The sequence below is a fragment of the Gossypium hirsutum genome, chromosome D10, assembly GCF_007990345.1.
Source record: "Gossypium hirsutum isolate 1008001.06 chromosome D10, Gossypium_hirsutum_v2.1, whole genome shotgun sequence".
Lineage (NCBI taxonomy): Eukaryota > Viridiplantae > Streptophyta > Magnoliopsida > Malvales > Malvaceae > Gossypium > Gossypium hirsutum.
This window is the reverse complement of record NC_053446.1, coordinates 21222606-21230072: the sequence shown is the minus strand read 5'-3', so window position 1 is coordinate 21230072 and position 7467 is coordinate 21222606.

Genomic DNA, 7467 nt, shown 5'->3' with positions numbered 1-7467 from the left:
GCTCTTTGATATGTCGCTCTTGCATTTTTCAGTCCGAATGGCATCACTTTATAGCAAAATGTTCCCCACATGGTTACGAATGTGGTTTTTTTCCATGTCTTCAAAATGCATCTTTATCTGGTTGTAACCGGAGAAGCCATTCATGAAGGAGGCCTACCGTATTATCCACTAAGGTGTCGATGTGAAGCAACGAGAAATTATCTTTCGGGCTGGCCTTATTTAAATCTCTATAGCCTACACACATTCGTACTTTCCAATCTTTCTTAGAAACAAGGACTATATTAGCTACCTACTCTGAGTATTTAACCACTTGTAGAAAACCGGTGTCAATATGCTTCTTGACCTCTTCTTTTATTTTTAACAAGATGTCAGGCCTCATCCTTTAGAGTTTCTGTTGGACTAACTTGCATTCTTCCCTTATGGTAAGTCGGTGTACCACAATATCATTACTTAGCCCAGGCATGTCTTGATACGACCATGCGAAGATATCTTTGAATTCTTAGTGTAACTCAATTAGGTCCTACTTTGTCTCTACAGTGATGCAAGCTTCGATCTTTACCTCTTTCTTTTCTTGTTCGTCTCCTAAGCTCACAACTTCTACTAACTCTTTGTAATGTAGGATTTGTTTCTCATCTTGTTCTACCATCCTTAACAAATCAGGAGATAGGTTACAATCTCGATCATCTTTAAAGTCCTGAGGTTCCTCTAGACACATATCTTACTCAAAAAAATATTCTGAGTTAGTGGCAGCGTCACTTATATCATTGATATCTGGGGACCTATTGTAGGAATAAAGGAAGACTCAAAGAACAAATAAATCTAAAAATAATTATTTGCGTGGTGTGAGTATGAAAATAAAAAAATATTTGCCAAAATGAGACACAAAGATGTATTTTATTGAAATAAATATATTGGGTATATGCCTATTTCACAAAAATGATTCTTATTACTCCCAGGCTTAAAGCAATAAGCCTGTTTTGAACACTACTCTGAATTAGTTCTAAAGATTTTAGGGATCTCTTCCGCAATCCAATTTTTCAAAACACTTCCAGGGATATAAGGACAAATGTCTGATAAGTTTTCTCCAATTCCTTCTTTGGATATAGCGTTAATGCTCAGATTTCCCAACATTTCTTCCGCGGTTTCTTTTCTTGACGTCTTTCATTCAGGATAAATGGTTTCTCTTGACATGAACGTTTTGGATATATGAGGAAATGTCATTGGTTCCCATTTGACCTCTCCCTCACTCAATCGCGCTCTTTCTTCTTTCTTATTTCTCCTCTCCTGGGATCATCATGTTGTAGTTATAATTTCACGGAACCCTTTTGCTATCTCCATAGAGAAAAGCCACGGGTTTCTGAATTATGACTTCTGGCACAGTTTGTGTTCCCGCCTCATTACTTCTTGGTCGTGAAATAATCACCACTGTGTGGTTGAACTTATAAACCTTCTCTGTTGATCCTCCCTTTAAGGCGCAGATGTCTCCTCCTCCCGAGCCTTTGACATTTTCAAAGAATTTCAAATCATTGTTATCCATCAGACTTTACACCAAAGCTCTGAATTCAGTGCACTCTTGGATCTCATGACCTTTTTCAACGTGGAACTCACAATAGTTCCTCATCCCTTTAGATACCTCCTCCGAATTTTGCATGATTAATCCTCCGTCTATCATTTTTTTCCAGACCCATTTTAGCGAGGATTTCACCTCCGTAGCATCAATTTCGATCATCTTTCCTCCACTCTAAGTTATCGTGTTTAACCCTTGGTTTGAATGACTGGGTAATGAATTTCCTGCCACATTAGGTCTCGATGGATCATCAAACCATACAATCCCCATCTTGATGAACCTTTCAATCAACCTTTTGAATGTCGTGCAATTCTCAATTGAGTGTCATGTTATTCCTACGTAGTACTTGCATTGAGCATTCACATCATACCATTTTGGGAACAGAGGTTGTATAGGTTTTAAGTAAAACGGGGATACCACATGCGCATCGAACAAATTTTTATATAACTCCATATATGTCATCGAGATGGGTGTGAATTGGAGTTTTTTTCGTGTTTGGCCTTGAGTTAGAACTTTTCTTAAGGGGACTTGATGGCTAGTTGTTACGGTCCTTGGTTGGCTTATAGTGACCTGTTTTGAATAACCTTTATTATACACACTCACGGTGTACACTTCATTTTCCTTCTTTCTCTGGGCTGATCTTTTAGCGTTTTCCTCAGCGTCTATTTTCCCACTCTTTACTGCATTTTCAATCATCTCTCTAGACATTACTATATCTGAGAAGCTCTTGGTAGCACTTCCAAACATATGGTTAATGAACAAGGCTTGTAGAGAGTTTATGAAAAGTATTGTTGTTTCCTTCGTTTATGAAAAGTATTGTTGTTTCCTTCTCCAGAAGAGGTGGTTGAACTTGCATTGCTACCTTCCTCCATCTCTGAGTGTATTGCCTAAAGCTTTCACTTTACTTCTTTTCTATGTTTTGTAGTGTAATTCTGTCGGGTGTCATGTTGGTGACATGGCTGTATTGTTTCATGAAAGCCTGTGCCAAGTCTTTTCATGAGTTGATTTTAGCACGGCTTAGCTAGTTGTACCACTTGGCAGCCAACCCGACCAAACTATCCTGGAAGTAGTGGATTAACAATTGGTCGTTATTGACATATCCCGTCAATCTTCGGTAGAATATTGTGATATGGGCTTGAGGACAACTAGTCCCATTATATTTTTCAAATTCTAGAGTTTTGAATTTTGGTGGGAGCACTAGATCTGGGGCTAAGCTCAACTCTTTAGCATCAACCCTGCAAAGGTAGTCATCATTCTCCATAGCTTTAGATTTCTCCTCCAACCACTTGCATCGATCTTCCAGCTGTTTGAACAATTCTTCTCTTGCTCTATCCATTTCTGCCATGTCGTCTAATTCTGGAACAACGGGGTTGGTCAGATTATCCCCGGGATTAGAACTTAAACCTGTTAGGTAATTCACCGGTGCTGAGGTACCAGCTTGATATTGTTGAAGTCTTATGGCAACGGGTACCCTTCGTGGATATGTAGCTGGTTGGGTTTGGATATTCACCGCGGTAAATTTTAGGGGTATGTAGGGTCTTCATTACCATCTCCATAGTTAATCACAGTACTTTTCTCTTTTTTAATTCCCCCGGCCAGCAATTAGGTTAACTGACTTATCATGCTCCGTTGGGACTTGTATTTGATCTCTCATGTCTTACTATACTTTAGCTAATTGTTCTTGTAGCTGCGCTTGCAACAGATCTTGCATGTTCTTCTGAATTTGTTCTAATCTCTCTTATCTTTGATCAACTGCTTTAGTTTTGCCACGGCCACCGTAACGATATTCAATTGGTAGATTCTTGTTGGTTTCTAGGGTAATTGTCATCATTTCGATTAATTAAAGTCTTTTATGGAATTTAATGCATATGATGAAATGAAATGTAATGCTGATGAATGAAATGAAGGAAAAAAAAAACATTGATTCTGATTAAATTCTATTAGAACAACTTTACTAGAAAACAAATCTCTTTACACAAAACGGATATATTTTACATATATGACATTGCCCTAATACTCAAAGCCTTAACTTTCCTAAGAAGCCAAGCTAATTCTCGGCCCCGATCTTATTCATATTCATATTTTAAGCTCAGCATGTCGGCTTGAACTGCTAGGATTTGTAAATGGTCGGCTACTTCTCGTACTTGAGTCACAGCTTCGTCCATGATGTGATCTCTATCCCTAATCTAACCTTGAGAGCGTTGGAGTTGCTCTTTCCAGTGTTCATTGTTCATTGTTCATTTCAAGAAGCTCAACACGAAGTTTACAATTTTGCAGTGCGGTCTTAAGTTCTTCTATCTTTACCTCCAACTCTTCAATTTTATTTAGGCTTGCTTTCAACTCAATTGCAAAGTTGCGACTACGATGTTGATGTAGTGACCTTTCTAATTTTGCTACCTGGGTTCTTAATCCAACCTTTTCATTTTGACTTTCTAAGAAATACCTTTCTAGAGCATCTTCTCGAACTCGAGCATCTTAGATTTTTTTCCCACTCATCAGCTCTAATCTTTTCATCTTTGATTTCTTACAGCTATTGTTCTAATGTTTTACCCAACTCGGTAGTCATTATCAACAAACGTATCTTCTTATAATCTATTTTTAGACTGTCCAAGTCTCCTTCAGCCTTGTTCTTTCCTTTTCTCATTTTCTCGGCTTATAACTTCTAGACATTGACGTCTAATCCTAGCTACATCTTTTCCTCTTCCAATTGTTCTATCTTTTTCCTCAGCTTTGAACTTCTCTTTTCAAAGTCTTACTCTATGATTTCCAACTCAGACGGGATCACTTGCAAGTCTCTTCTATCGGTCGAGTGTTTTCTTGACTTGACATAGGGACGTTGTCATTGACTCATTTAAAAAACCACCAATCATATTCGGGGGTCGTCATGGGATTTGTAGCAAATCTTTTCATTCTATGGGTTTGGTTCCAAGCATTCGATATTTCACGAACCTTTTTCTTGTAATTATCACCCCTGTACGCAAACTCACACTGAGACAACCCTTGCGTTGTCAGTATAAACTACCACGACCTATATTGCCTTAATACAAGAAGAGAAGCATATCCAATAGCTCTCTATATCCCAAGTAGAGGGACTCAATCAAAGTCTCCACATCGGTACAAAATCTCATCGGGTATTATCCAAGGGGCCCTCCATTTGACTTCTTCGTCTTGGAGACTCTAGAGAATTGCCATCCATTTTTTTCAAAAATGTTGTCTCGCTTTGGCGTAACCATGAATTCTTTCAACGGAGAGTAGTTCTCGGAGAATACTCGATAAGAGACTTTTTCTACCTTTCAAAAGTGGCTATGGAACTATGCTAACAAGAGTTTCGCACACCTGATAAACCTTCTTTCACCCGTTCTCCGGCATGCACTCAAAGATTTAAAAGTTTCAGCCAAAATTACAAGGACGGGCGTGACCCTTTTGTCAAGTCAGTCAAATAGATCTGAAATTGCATCATTTATATGCCCTAGGGCTTTGGAAAAGATGACCACCCGTAAATACTCAAGGCGAAGACGTCGAATTTTCCTAAGGATGCATTTACTATCTCCCTTTTGTTTAATCCGGGCCGCGACCCATTGCTCGCTTATCCCAATTATGCTCATTAGCTTCTTTAAGAAAGTTCGAACATTGGCGGCTCTAGAATAAGCTTTGTAGGCTTGAATCCTCGGACAACGAAATAGAGTTGTGTACTCTTCTATGGTGAGCACCAAGTCTACCTTCCCAAAAGTGAATTAGCTATATGCGGGATTCCAATACTAGGCAAGAGCTTGAAATAAGTGTTTATCCACTTTGACATCGAGTATATAAGGAAAATCACCATAGTCTCGGTAGAATAAATACTTGGTTTCGTCATTCCATTGGTCCCATATTTTTTTTAACTCTTGAAGGTTATTCTGAGTCACATTGATACGAGCAAAATCCCAAAATTTTAACATATATCCCTCTGTTAGGCTGTCACCTTTCTCTTAGCGTGTTTTCTCGGACAATATCCGGATGGCCGCATTGTCTTCCACTTTATCAAGAAATCCCTTTTCCATGACAAGCTCTCTATTTAGTAACTGAATGTGAATCAACACCCTTTTCTATGATGAAAATGCAATACAATCATAGCTGAAAACAAAACGAAACAAGTCAGTACATTTCAAACAAAGCTAGAATTCAAAGCAAGAAATAATAAATAGAACACCTATTCGGATGACCACTAGAGGTTAGATATGGTTCTATCTAGGGTAGGTTCTTCGGGCTCATTATATGCTATTTGGTTCTAAAGTAAAGGTACCTGAACCAACAGATTCCTCGATCCTCACCCATTATAGGCTCATACGGACTGAGTTCGCTTCAGGGGAATGAATTTCCCTATGGCAATACAGAGATGAAGATCTCACCAAGACATAGGTACAGATGTATCTCGAAAGCGATCAACTATCCTATACGGAGGTGAAAACCTTAAGAAGGAATAGCTTCTCACTCCCACTTAAGAAGGGAAAAATCAAACGATTGTGCAATGCAATATGCAGAAAATACACAAAAAGAAACTTTCGAACCAACAAAACATATATACTAGATCGCTATATAGCCCGAGATACCAAAGATAAAGCAGGAAGGATGAAACGCAATAAAGGGATCATTAATTTAAACCAAATTATCAACTTTCGACAAAAAGACCAAAAATTAATCAACTTGTGGTTTGACTCTCTTATTTTGTCCCCGGTAGAGTCGCCAAGCTGTCGAAACCTGTTTTTGAAATTGACTTTATTTTGAAATCAGATTTTGCGAAAAAAGGCTATTTTGGCCGCTTTATTTCTCTCAGCCCCGATCCGAGTCCAAAAACTCCAAAAAGCCCCCCAAAATACCAAAAAAAAAACCAAAAACCTTTTGGTTTTTCTGCGTTTCGGAGGCCTTTTCTTCAGAAAAAGGGATCATCTTTCATCGAAGATGATGACCTCGGCCACCCACGGTGGCAAAACAAGAATCGTTAGGTATGTTTTCCAACCTTTTCTTTTTATTTTATGTTTTATTTATATAAAAAATATTCAAAAAATAAATAAAAGAAAAATCAACTTCGAAATTTTGTATTCTGTTTTTTGATTACTTTGTGCTCGTGTAAAAAAAGAATACATTAGGTCTAGCTTTTATAGCCGAATAATACATTAGATCTTTGATTTTTTTTTCCATATATTTTTCAATGTTTCTACTGTTTCTGCTGTGCTATTTCTTTGTTGTTGTTGTCCTTTTTTCGTTCTTTTTGTAGGTACCGATGCGCGGTCAACGGAGGGGAGAGAAAGGCTGCCTTTGCCGTTTTGGTGCAATAGCGGCAGGGGAGTCAGACCTCAGGACGAGAAGCCTCAAGCGGCGTGCCTGTGAAGGGAGGAGCGGCGCAGGGGCATTAGGGTTCCTGTTTAGTTTTTAGTGTCGTGGGCTTTAGGGTTAATTCATTTGGGCCACATTTGTTGTAAATGGACTCTCCTTTTTTTTATTGGACTTTATTATTTATTTTTTGCTTTTATTTATTTTTATCTGATTTCTGCTTGGGTCTTTTATTTGCTTGTAATTGGGCCTTGGCAAAATTGGGCTATCACACACATTTTTTAAAGTTATTTTTAAAGTGAATTTATAAAATCTTTATGAAATTATGAAACTATGATTTTTATATTTAATATTTTGTTTTGCTTAAAATTTTAATTAATTAATGATAGCATTGCATATTCGTGAGATTCTATTTTATGAGTGTGCGGTGCCTGTTATGCCTTGATTTAGGATGACACTAAATGTAATAATCTATTGCTTAAACTTTTACTTTTTGTTTTGTTTTTTATTTTTTATTTTTTCAAATTATATTATCAAAATAAGTCCCGTGACATTTAATTTCTTTTTAATTTAGTCTCTAAAATATGTTT